Source organism: Dreissena polymorpha, unplaced genomic scaffold (genome assembly GCF_020536995.1).
Source record: "Dreissena polymorpha isolate Duluth1 unplaced genomic scaffold, UMN_Dpol_1.0 chrUn010, whole genome shotgun sequence".
NCBI classification, from domain to species: domain Eukaryota; kingdom Metazoa; phylum Mollusca; class Bivalvia; order Myida; family Dreissenidae; genus Dreissena; species Dreissena polymorpha.
In genome coordinates, this window is record NW_026273324.1 from 1 (window position 1) to 14,096 (window position 14,096).

The following is a 14,096-nucleotide window of genomic DNA, read 5'->3' on the forward strand; positions in this document are numbered from 1 at the left end:
TATCTAGACACACTCTGTTATTCCAACAATCCTTGATCATCACAAATAACAATGAAATAAAATAAAATTAGATGATAAAAAACTTCCTTTTTTGCTGTTGCTGTCATTACCAAAGCTTTTAAATATAAATTATATTCAAGATTAAAGATTTGAAGTTTATCTAAATCTATAAGCACAAACATATTTATGTTTGTTAATACAAAGCTGTAGCAGTTTTCTGATTGCGCTTGAAAAGATGTGATTGTTGTTGTTGCATTAATAGTATCATTAGTTTGTATTTCCGATTAGGTATTCCACCATACATTTTGGTTTTAATCAGATGTCTTATAATTGGCATTGTGCAATATTTCAAAACGAGTAATCAACACATTGACTTTATGTATTTTTAATTGTTTATCCATATTATCATTAACACTTGAGGGGAAAAATAAGCTGTGTCTTTTTTATTTTTTATTTTACTTATGGTTCAGACAACTCTGCTTTTACTATATGCCGTAATAATTATAAGTTTCCGTTCACTTAAAGATATTGTTTTTCGTGTTGGAAAATTTAAATACGAAAAATATTTAGAGACAAGTGTGTTATGTTTGTTTGTCAATTATTTAATTGAAGTAGAAATAATACATCAGTGTACATAATTTTATTGTGTTGTTCCTTCGTTCTTTACTTTAAAAATACAACTTAACAGCTTTGCAATCAACTGAAATAATATATAAAAAGTAAAAACAAATAAACGTTTGGCTTTCTTAATACGATATCATTTCAAACGCTGTTGGAAGGAACCATTGCTTATTAGAGGTTTACAAGGTAATTTACCCAAGTACGCAAATGTAATGTCGATTGCCCTTAGGCATGATTCTGTTTTATTACTTTAATCCGGTTGTAAAAATGCATGACCGAAGGGTCATCAGATAAGCAAAAACAGGGTCAAAATCTGATAAAATAGCGCTGTTTAACTGACTGTACGAAAATCCGTATGTCCGAAAATTTAGAATCATGAAAACATAAATATTTTGGCTTAAAAAGGAAATGTAAGAAAATTTAGAATGTAAGAGAAAATACGGTGGTTTTATGGTGTTTAAATCGATTAGAAATAGCAAAACCTAAAGACATTATCTCAAGTGTGATTTTCAAAAGATTTTATATGAATGTACACACACGGTAAAACTAGTCTATTAAAATGAAATACCTTCATTGGTTCTCATGTTTTTAATATTTATTAAACATAGGTATTTGTGAACACTTGTTGTTATATAATATTGAAATGTACACGCATACTGAACATAAAATCATTAGCATAACGGCTAAGTTGGTTTTTACTAAGATTGCAATAGTGTTTATTTTATTATTATGAATCTTATGAGGATAATTTTGAAAGTATGACACAGAGTATCTGAAGAAGATATATACATAATCACATATGTTGTTGTTGTGGTTATTGTTTCAATATTTTTATGAGTATCATACATTCAATGACGAATAGCTATTAATTTGTCATACAAACACCATAATTATATTGGATTGCGGAGATTAAACAAATCGATTCCCTAGTAACTGATATAACTGATACATTTTTTGAGCGACAATTTGAAACTAAATCTAGTAATATTTAAATTTGATTATTTTAATTGCAGACTTTTTTTATTAACCCCAATTAATGTGTACGCAACGTTTCTTTTATTTAAATCGCTGAGTACGAAGCATCAAGCTATTTTTAATTAATTGACAGTGATCTTTAATGTATGTCATAATATAAATTGAAATCAATCTTAATTAAAGCTTGAGCGGGTGGTTTGTAATAAGTTTTGTAAATGTTGCTGTAGGATATGTATGCACAATAAATACTAACGCTCTGGCATATTGTGATGGTGATATGATTATATATTGCACAATGAATATGTGATGATGTTCTTGTGATAATATTGAGGCTATAATTAGTTTTTGAATTAAGCTAGCTAATTTCAAATAAGATACAAACACATCCCATCCTAAAATTATCAGTAAGTTATAGTATTGTTTGCCTCTAGGCGCATAATTAATTGAAGGCCTAGTTTATCTGTTAATCCTCGCCCCATGTGGTGTCACAGTGGGTACACTGATTAATACACGATGTATTGGTCCACAATTAAATCTCTTATAAAAACATGTCTCTCAGGTGACTGAAAAATGGCTGTGTAGATACAACAAATACTACTACAACGGAGACTAAGATAACACATGTTACAATTAATTTGTCTTCCTTGCGTTCTTCTTATACGACAAACACTTCTAAAACAAAAAAGCAAAAGCCGCTACTGCTACTGCTTCGGCTACTCTTACTGCTACTGCTACTGCTACTGCTGCCGGCCGCTGCCACTGCCACTGCCGCTGCCACTGCCACTGCCGCTGCCACTGCCACTGCCGCTGCCACTGCCGCTGCCATGCCGCTGCCAGTGCTGCTGCTGCTGCTGCTACTGATAGTGCTACTGCTACTCCACTGCTACTGCCACTGCCACTGCCGCTGCCACTGCCGCTGCTGCTGTTGCTACTGATAGTGCTACTGCTACTGCTGCTGTGCTGCTTCTGCTGCTGCTTTGCTGCTGTTGCTACTGCTACTGTTACTGCTACTGATACGGCTACTGATACTGCTACTTCTACTGCTACTGCTAGTGCTACTGCTACTGCTACTGCTACTGATTCTGCTACTGCTGCTGCTGCTGCTGCTACTGCTGCTGCTGCTGCTACTGCTACTATTGATAATAATTCTCCTTCTACTTCTCTTTCTAATATTGCTAGCGATGCTTCATAATTTATTTTTAAATGTATCATTTTGTTAAAACAGGAAAGAAACTGTTATTATATTTTCTTAAAGGGATCTTTTCACGCTTTGGTAAATTGACAAAATTGAAAAAAGTTGTTTCAGATTCGTAAGTTTTCGTTTTAGTTATGATATTTGTGAGGAAACAGTAATACTGAACATTAACCATGCTCTAATATAGCCATTATATGCATCTTTTGACGATTTTAAAACCTAAAAATTATAAAGCGTTGCAACGCGAAACGATTGAATAATTTGGAGAGTTCTGTTTTTGTCGTTAAATTTTTGGAAACTACGAAGATTGCTATATTAAGGTATAAAATACGTCGAGAATGTGTACTCGGCGGAATAGCTCAGTAGGCTTAAGCGTTTATACTACCAGGACTCTGCCAGGACTCCAGGGGTCACTGGTTCGAACCCATGCATCCGGGCAATGTTTCATTTCCTTTTTCTTTTTTTTTTTTCTTGATTTTTACTGGACGCTTATATGATCCAATGTTACATTTATCAATATAAAGCACTTTAAGAATAAGTTAAAAAAAATGCCAAAATCTGTGAAAAGGCCCCTTTAAAGGTGTAAAGAATCTAAACTTTTCTGCGATTAAAGTTTTATTTAACTGGATTAGTATAGGCCACATAACAGACGCTATTGTACTGATTTGTACTAAACAACATTTTGTCATAATCAACAGTTTTAACATGCCGCAGTTTCCTTGGAAGTTAACCTTTGATTGGAGTTATGTATAAACATTAACAAGGTATTTGTTGACAGTTTGTCCTGTCACAATTATATATTAGTTGAGCCAAACGTGTGATAAAGATCCCTTTTGGGGTGGCGATAAATACTATTTATATTGTTCAACAGTGGGAGACTGAGAAAACATATGTTACAATTAATTTGTCTACTTTGCCTGCTTCTTCTTTATATATTTTTCTTGCTAATCGTTTAAGTTTAGTTTTAGTTAAGTAGGTATATCAATTTACATTTTTTGATAGATATTTATTTGGATAGTAATAGTATGTTTTATTTGACTTGACATCATTGAACCGGTTTATTCATTGATAAGATCGGGATCTCCACAGGTGTTTAATCTCGATTGTTAGGTGGGGAGAAGGGTCCGAATGATAATGTTGTCGTCGGCTTACGAATCACATTTCACAAGTTTTAGACAAATATGCATACGTAATAAGTATTACATAGATAATAACTTATCTTTATTTTGATGAACTACGTTTAAGGTATAAAACTATAATTATCTATGTGTTGTGTGCCGCATACATACCATCTTGCTTTTTTAAATTTGATCACAACGGTCCGAAGTCATAAACATTCATTATGCATGGTTGCTAAAGCACAGTGTATACTAACCCTATGTTTATTGTTGTTTGCTAGGGTTATTATTATTATGTTTTATTTTTTTTTTATTTGGGGGGGGAGGGGGGCTTTTATAGAAGATTTCAACTAGTCCTTCAATTAACGAAAAAAAATATTGGTATAGGAAATATAAAAGAGTAATAGACAGCTTCATTCATGCTGTTCTATTATGGTGTTTTAACGCATATAATTATGTATGGTTGATGAAGCACATTGTATGCTACCGCTGTTTATTGTTGTTTGATGATGATGTAAGTTGGTGTTGCTGTTGTTGTTAATGATGATGAGGAGGAGGAGGAGGAAGAAGAAGAAGAAGAAGAAGAAGAAGATGATGATGATGATGATGGTGGTGGTGGTAGTAGTGCCGACGACGACGATGATGATGATTTTGATTATGATAATGAGATTTGAATTAAATTAATGCGCAAAGATTTTTCTTTTTAGCGGCCAAGTGCAGATATCTGCGCTCGGCCGCTGTAAGGGTTATGTAATATTTGCAATCTACATAGGAGTCAATAGCAGATACCAAGCACCATATGCTTATGAGAAACAAAAGCAAAATATTGGCAATCGCTGAAATCTCGAATATGACTTAATCATTTTATTAAATGAAAACCGGTAACTATTTAAACGGTTATTATATTGCAACAACTTAGCGGTGTTTATCCAAAAGACCATTGTTATAATTAGAGGGACGTCAATAGGCCAAACTATTCAGGAAATATGATTTGAGTCGTCAAGGATAGATTTTGAGATTAATGTACGTCCGATGAGATTAAAGGGGTTGAGGCGTAGGGACAGATTCGTTCGAGTACGCGATCATTTGAGAACAAATAATGTTGAAGCTTTATCGGAATTCCGGAAATTTGCGATCGGTACGATTTTCCTGGTTCTTTTTTATTGATTCTGATAAGTTAGCGGCCGGCACGGACATGAATATTAACTGACGAAAACCTCTTCGCTACTTTCCGAAAATCTTCGACATGTTGCAAATATCCGTAATATTCCGCATTGTACTCACCAGAAATTGCAACTAGAAAGACTACAATAAATCAATTAGCTACGGCTCGGGCGGGGATTTACCTTTTATCCCTGTAAGGGACCTAATGCCCCAGGACTACCGGCTATTTTTTCCGGAATTCGAACTTGATAAACTTGATATCCCTGAATTAAATATTTATATCCGCAATTTTGATCTCTAGAGTGCTGACTGTTAGTATTGTATTTGACTGGAATGACTGTCGATTATGTGTTTTTAAGATTAAAACAAGCTTACGAAGAACTTGTGTTTGCTTTTTTGTACGCTTTCTTTTTAAAAATGTTTTGTCCGCCACGGACGCAACAATTGACCAAATGTACCAGATTGTGGTCTCTTTAAAGTGCTATGTTTTTACTGCCGTGATATCTTTAACAAACTACACATTATTGATCGTGGACGTTTTATACTCTTATTGAATTGTTTCCTCAAAATATGCTCTTCTATTAGTAGATGTTTAGGTGACGATGTTCTAATTATAGATCTTACACGGCCAAGAAACACTAGATAGGTCTTTGCAAAGAGAGCTGTTGGATATCGTGAATGCGTTCAATGTGGCCCTGTTTATTTCAGAAAGCTATGTGCAATGTTTTATGGGGATTTCTATCAAATTGCCAATTGCAAAATTTGATTTAATTCATTCGGACCTACAAGCGGGAAACTTCTTCATTAAAATTCAATGGGCTTTTAAGAAGTTCGTTGAAAGGCCAAATTTGACGTTAAACAGCAACGCCGAAAAAATTGCTACTCAGTCTTATTTATCACTTTTTTGTAAGATTTACCAGTTAGACGTTCTTCAGTGAAATTAAGCAAACACACAGTGCCGACAAATATGGAAGGGTATTTAGGTAAAAATTACATCCTTCTTTGTGACTGTGTCATGATTCTTGATGTACTTTCAATTAGTATGTAGACACCTTTTCATGCTTGATGACACTTACATCTTGCCTGATGTCCAATGTCTATTTACATTCTGCTTAATGGTATCATGCATGTGTACAGATGCAACATTCTTGTTCGTTAATTGCATGCTGCATATGTGTATGTTGGTTTGTGCAGAGAGACTTGTGCAATAGGCGCAGTGCATAATGGAATCAAATATTAATGCGTTTAATAAATTAACGCGATGGTAAGATGTGAGTTTCACCCAAGCACAAAGCAACATACTATCATGCATGATACATTGATGTCAATTGACAGTCATTCCAGGATGCTACGGAGGACTACGGAAATTTACGGCGTATAACGGAAATTTTATGTTATAGGAGAAGTTGCGCACCTTTGTAAGATATTTGCTACTGAACCGAAATTAACCGCGTGTTTGTAGACTTAACTTTTTTTTGGTTAATGACTAACCATAATTTGTGTACAGTAATTACCTTCAATAACCAAACAAAGTCTATGGATATATTTCAATATATGCTACTAATGCATGTATGCAGAGCTCCAGATAAGACGCTTAAAGTCGTAAAAAATTGAATTAAATTTAGTAAAAAGTAGACTTAAATTCTGTGCGTACGGTTACACATTGGAAAAATAAAATAAGAATTCAAAATGTGTAATCATGCGTAAAACTCAATATCAATGCATATAATGTAAACATTTATCAATGAGTTCCCACTCGTCTAGGCCCTCATTACAATTATGAAATCAACAGCACTTTAACGTTATTATGAATAACAGACCATCTTTACAACAGTCGAAAAGCCGAACGTTTTCCATTATCTGGTCCTTTTATCGCAAAAAGTCTGCTGTAACCCGGCAATTGTCATAAGCTCTTCTTAGACTATAAACCTAAATGCGGATGTGCCAAAAATTATATTTACCTGAAAAAAAAGAATTAATAATAGACTTTAAGGCTGGATTATTATAGAGTGTAAACCAAGATTTTGCTGAAAAAGTTATCTGGAACTTTGCATGTATGTTGAGAGGAAATCGATTACATAATTTCAAATTTACTAGAGTACTTTTATATTGCACCACATAAAATGCTTTAAAACTATAATATTGAAGTGCACATATAAACTTTATTATAGATGGGTAGGTATTTCGTGTCAATCTCTTTCACATATGAAAGAGCTGTTGGTCATGCTGCTTTAAGTACATATAGATGCATGACACAATTTAGATTAAGCAAAATAAAACACTAGTTATTTGCCAAGAGTCAAATATATACGAGCAGTAAGAGCGTAATCGTGCACAGCGAGACTTACTCATGTAGAATTGAAACTCTTATTGCTTTCTTTCGAAATAATTTCATGTGTCCGATCTAATATGCAATATGCCCGGTGTTTTTTTTGCGGATTAATGTTCCGTTTTAGATCCATAATTAACGAATGCCTCAATATTTTCAAAAATTAACACCGGAATAATGTTCACCGACATTTTTTCATACAGATTGGATATAAATATTATAGAGATTAACAAAAAATACATTAAGCCCTGTTCTCCCGGCACACGTGCTGGACACACAGGTGGTGAGCGTGTGGCTATGATAATAATTAGTGAAAACATCTTTTTGAATGATAAATAATCATATTAAAACGAAAAATCAAATTTTCTATAAAAAAAAATCACTACCGTTTTATATATAACAAGGTATCCAACTCGAAATCATCCTAAAACGGGGTGCATCGTTTTGAGCAGCCATTACTAAATTAATTTTGCAGCGATTTTCATGACCCGGTCTTATTCAACGCAGAAATGAATTTCCTTTTAGGAAATGTATATATATTGTTATATTTCTACACATGCTGGGTCAAATTTTAAGAAATAAAGCTATACATAATTCGCTTGACCCAGTTGTGATCGATCAGACCGTATTTATGAATGAAATCTCCAGTTGTAAAGACACAACTCCGCATTGGAGCAATGAAATCACTCTTGTGTTTAAAATGTCAGTTGGTTGAAATGTATGTAAACAAAGGTTTGAAAATGCGCTGGACAGTTAGTTTTGATGCATAATTCTATGGCAAGCACGGTAAGAATGTTTTTTTTCATACGTTTTATTGAATTATGGTATCGAGGTTCGTGAACTTTGCAGGGAAAATGCCCATTTCCCCGTGAAGATTTCAGTCATGAATACTGTCTGATCGATCACAGCTGGGTCACACGAGTTGTGTATCGTGTTATTTCTTAAAAGTTGACCCAGTATTTGTAAAAATATTGCAAGACATATACATTTCCAGAAAGGAAATTTATTTCTGCGTTGAATAAGACCAAGATCGTGAAAATCGCTGCAAAATTGATGAAGTAATGGCTGTTTTAAAACGATGCATCCCGTTTTCGGATGATTTCGAGTTGGATACCTTGTTGAATATATATTTAACTTATTTTTTTTTTAAGAAAAGTTGATTTTTCGTTATAATATGATTACTTATCATTCCAAAATATGTTTTCACTAACTAGTATTATAGCCACACTCTAACCACCTGTAGCTGGACACTTTTAAAAAACACTATACAAATTCAAGTACTTATGCACTTAATTGATTGTAAACAATGACGGTTGAAATCCGTGCGTGGGAATTTTTCTGGTAACCAAGAGCGACGTCAACGTTCATGACAAACCTGTTTATATGACATTCATTTATTGATTTTTTCCAACTTGATTGAAAATTATGTTTTATGATATTTTAATACATGTAGATGAAGTAGTTGTTTTCTCAACGAGGAGTACAATAGTTGTACAGTACTAGACACGAGTACTTGTAACTTTCAGGTTTCTCTGTATACCACAGACATTATATAGTCATAAAATGATAAATATGTGTTTATAGAAATTGTAATTATAGCATGGTAAACAGACTAGAGAAATCTGAAAGTTTCACGCACAGGTCTGTGGCAATGGGGGTTTGGGCTACTTTATAAATATGAGGTCGATATGCAATGCACATCGGTAGATTACGTCTACTGTAATTATTTGGACTAGGGAAGGGCCACAATTCCAACACATCAGCCCCGTTATGTTCTGAATAAAATACATGTATAATTTCTTGAGTGCCAATTGCATCTTACAAATATCAAAAACATTCACGGCAGTCAATTCATTGTGTAAACTTACTGGTCTTCATGGCAATAATGAACGTATTTAGTTTAATGGAGATTATAGGTTACATTACACTAAATCATTGTGTATCCCTCCGTGGTCCATTCGAAAGTAGTGCCTATTTCTAAAGAGTTCCTTTTCTCTTCTTGAATATAAGCCATTTAACAATGTGAGACATGTCTTTTGTGGTTATTTGTAATATCCTGTATGTGTCTGGAGTACTTTGATGCCTTGGATTGGAAGCTAACTTAAAAGATGAACTTTTGAGGGTGTGTTTTCTATTGTGTGGGGCTTTTGTCGAAATTAGGATTCCGAAACGCGTTTTTCTACGGTGGGTTCATTCGACAGCGATTTACTTTCTTAGAAGTTGCGAGACGGTATGTTTTTGATTGCAATTATTGGAAGATGACAGATCCATCTTTAAAATGATACCAGGTTCGGAAAAATTGATACGTCGGAAAGGCAAGAAAAATGCTGTGAAAGTTGTCAGTTTTATAATGGGACCCTATGGGAATCGGAATTAGTGTAATATAACCTTTAAAAAGCACATTTACTGCAATGTCAAGGTCACATGGATTCGTCTGCAAGCGAGACAAGTAGAAAATGAATTTTAATGAATGTTTTGATGATTTGGGTGCTAAAATAGATGAGGGATGTCAATATTTTGGTCCAAATGGATGTTTTAGGTGGTTTTGGACTGTTCCGGATGGGTGGGGGACCTGGTATGGACAAGTAAGGGTAACATTTCCAACAAATCTTAAATGTAAATATTATTATGTCCATAGATTGAAGTTTCAGGTGGAGAGCAAGATGAAAAATATGCCAAATTACATGCATGCAACCCATTTATGCCATTTTTCTCTTTGTTTGTAGGCCTGACCGTTTGTCCTTGAGCCGTAATGGTCAACAATCCGCTAGCTGTCTTGCTCTGACTGGTGCACTTGACATGATTTCAATGTGAGTCATCATACTGATTGTTTAATTAACACATGAATTTCAGTTTGTTCGTTAAAGTACTAACTTAGCTGTGTATTTACAGTGGACGTAGTAGTGCGCAGCAGGTGGTAGACTAGGTATTTCCATAAGTACACTATGTTTACAGAATTGCGGCCAGTGGAGCAACATAGCTGATGAGTTAATAGCACTAGTTCTTCATACAAATAACTTTATTTTCAACCTATAAAGCATATTTAGCTGTAGGTTTGGCCATTTAGCTGTAAGATCTGGCTTTTGTTCTGTTAAGCCCTTATAGTAATGAATTTCAGAGTGAAGACCATAGCGCCTTTTCCTAGTCAAGTATCGGGCAGCTGTATGTCTTTTCAGAAATGCACATGCCTTCTTAAGCATGTCATTGTGTTTGCTTTTAATAAGATAGGCAATAAACTCATAACCTTTAGACAAATGAGCATCTGTAAATTCAGATTTCACTATTTCAAAGTCAGCCAGACCATGATTGAGCTTAAGGATTGTGCTGCGGATGCAGCCTGTGCAGTTCCGAGAGAAAGTCACTTTCTTGGGCAATGCGGTCTGGTATCAGGAAAGCACTATTGAAAGCCTCACGCTTTTGGGGGGTCTGAAGCCTTGTGCTGTCAATGCGATCTGGTTCAAGTACAATCAGAATGCATTCTCAAAGCAGTACTTCATCAGATATGGTTATCTCAAGCTTACAGTTCGCGGGCAGATATGACTTCGATTTGTTCTTGCTAGCAGAACCCCTACAGGCCAAACTATGCGTTAAGCACTATTTTCCACAGCAACCCTTGCAGACAGAAAAACAATACTTAAAATTACTTCTGGCACTTAATTTCTAATTTCCTTTATATCTCTTTTGTATGTTTGTTTGCCCGTTTTAACTCTGACATGCCATCTTGCTCACATTGATGGAGCATACCTGTTTTTGTTTAGAGCCAAGTCCCCAGCCGCTCGAGTTTGCCGTGTCGATAATGAGAAAGCCATGGCATGATGTCTCCTCTATGTGTTTCCTTATCTCAGTGTTGAACATAATTACCAGTTTCAGGGGCCTAAACATTTTATTTTATTAAAGGTCTGGATGATCCTTGCCTGACTGCGGGTTTGTGTACACCTCAATCCGACTCTGTGTCCTGAACAGAGGCCGCAGTGGTGCAGCGCTTGTGGACGATCCATCAACATCCTGAAAGGTCAACACTACACCAAGCTGGGAAAATTGATCCTGATAGTCATCCCCAGGTAGTGGAATGAATGTACACTGAACTACAGAGGAATCACACCCAAATGACTTTCCTGCCACGACATTAGTGTGGCCACTCGCGTAGGAATTCCTTAACCAACGTGCTCTTTTGCATGGTGACTGTGGGCATTTTTGCAAAACTTACGCTTTCAACACTGGATTTTAAAGGGAATACTTAATAAAATGTCGCTAACAGGACGTATTTATATGAGAGAGACTATCTGGATGCGCATTAAGTGTCACTTTGTGTCGTAAGCTGTTGAAGGAGCGATTTGCGCCTTTTTAAGTGTTAATTTTGGGTAGCCGGCTTGTATCGGCTTGAAAGCTGCAAATTATGCCTCTCATCATAATAGCATTAATTTTTGTAAATGCAATGTGTATGTTTAGATTGTAAGTGAAGCTTTTAATAATAATTTTCTTAAAAAACATGATTTTATATGCTGTCAGTGAGTTTTTTATTGAAAAAAGTGCTTAAAATTTTAAAAAAGTCTCCTATTTCATCAAGAAAAGTACACTGATTCACAATCAATACATTTATTTGGGCCTTTTGCTGATATATTGGTGAATTTCGCATGCAATGATACCAGTTTTTGCCATAAAAGTTACGCATAACAATAATTGGAGACACAAAATCAGCTGTCGTCACTTAGACAAAAAATCATGCATTCCGACTTGACTGCGGCCAATTTAGTCACCGCTTTAAATGGCCATTTTAAGGCCTTTACCCCCATCCGAATGCACTGAAATTGCATATTCATTGTGGAAATAGTTGAAATCTCATGTAGAGAAAGTTTGAAAAAGATAGGACAATGTTGAGTTCCCTTAAAGGTTACATTACACTAAATCATTGTGTATCCCTCCGTGGTCCATTCGAAAGTAGTGCCTATTTCTAAAGAGTTCCTTTTCTCTTCTTGAATATAAGCCATTTAACAATGTGAGACATGTCTTTTGTGGTTATTTGTAATATCCTGTATGTGTCTGGAGTACTTTGATGCCTTGGATTGGAAGCTAACTTAAAAGATGAACTTTTGAGGGTGTGTTTTCTATTGTGTGGGGCTTTTGTCGAAATTAGGATTCCGAAACGCGTTTTTCTACGGTGGGTTCATTCGACAGCGATTTACTTTCTTAGAAGTTGCGAGACGGTATGTTTTTGATTGCAATTATTGGAAGATGACAGATCCATCTTTAAAATGATACCAGGTTCGGAAAAATTGATACGTCGGAAAGGCAAGAAAAATGCTGTGAAAGTTGTCAGTTTTATAATGGGACCCTATGGGAATCGGAATTAGTGTAATATAACCTTTAAAAAGCACATTTACTGCAATGTCAAGGTCACATGGATTCGTCTGCAAGCGAGACAAGTAGAAAATGAATTTTAATGAATGTTTTGATGATTTGGGTGCTAAAATAGATGAGAGATGTCAATATTTTGGTCCAAATGGATGTTTTAGGTGGTTTTGGACTGTTCCGGATGGGTGGGGGACCTGGTATGGACAAGTAAGGGTAACATTTCCAACAAATCTTAAATGTAAATATTATTATGTCCATAGATTGAAGTTTCAGATGGAGAGCAAGATGAAAAATATGCCAAATTACATGCATGCAACCCATTTATGCCATTTTTCTCTTTGTTTGTAGGCCTGACCGTTTGTCCTTGAGCCGTAGATGGTCAACAATCCGCTAGCTGTCTTGCTCTGACTGGTGCACTGGACATGATTTCAATGTGAGTCATCATACTGATTGTTTAATTAACACATGAATTTCAGTTTGTTCGTTAAAGTACTAACTTAGCTGTGTATTTACAGTGGACGTAGTAGTGCGCCGCAGGTGGTTGACTAGGTATTTCCATAAGTACACTATGTTTACAGAATTGCGGCCAGTGGAGCAACATAGCTGATAAGTTAATAGCACTAGTTCTTCAGACAAATAACTTTATTTTCAACCTATAAAGCATATTTAGCTGTAGGTTTGGCCATTTAGCTGTAAGATCTGGCTTTTGTTCTGTTAAGCCCTTAGAGTAATGAATTTCAGAGTGAAGACCATAGCGCCTTTTCCTAGTCAAGTATCGGGCAGCTGTATGTCTTTTCAGAAATGCACATGCCTTCTTAAGCATGTCATTGTGTTTGCTTTTAATAAGATAGGCAATAAACTCATAACCTTTAGACAAATGAGCATCTGTAAATTCAGATTTCACTATTTCAGAGTCAGCCAGACCATGATTGAGCTTAAGGATTGTGCTGCGGATGCAGCCTGTGCAGTTCCGAGAGAAAGTCACTGTCTTGGGCAATGCGGTCTTGTATCAGGAAAGCACTATTGAAAGCCTCACGCTTTTGGGGGGTCTGAAGCCTTGTGCTGTCAATGCGATCTGGTTCAAGTACAATCAGAATGCATTCTCAAAGCAGTTCTTCATCAGATATGGTTATCTCAAGCTTACAGTTCGCGGGCAGATATGACTTCGATTTGTTCTTGCTAGCAGAACCCCTACAGGCCAAACTATGCGTTAAGCACTATTTTCCACAGCAACCCTTGCAGACAGAAAAACAATACTTAAAATTACTTCTGGCATTTAATTTCTAATTTCCTTTATATCTCTTTTGTATGTTTGTTTGCCCTTTTTAACTCTGACATGCCA

The 14,096-nt window shown here is 35.5% G+C and overlaps 1 long non-coding RNA gene across 1 annotated transcript; it reads left to right on the forward strand.

Annotated features, from left to right (window-relative positions):
* The first annotated feature begins 11,145 nt into the window (after positions 1-11,145).
* On the forward strand, positions 11,146-13,818 carry LOC127863493 (uncharacterized). Its single transcript, XR_008041072.1, has 3 exons — positions 11,146-11,463; positions 13,103-13,187; positions 13,667-13,818. It is a non-coding gene; the product is annotated as an uncharacterized LOC127863493 (long non-coding RNA).
* The last annotated feature ends 278 nt before the right edge of the window (positions 13,819-14,096 follow it).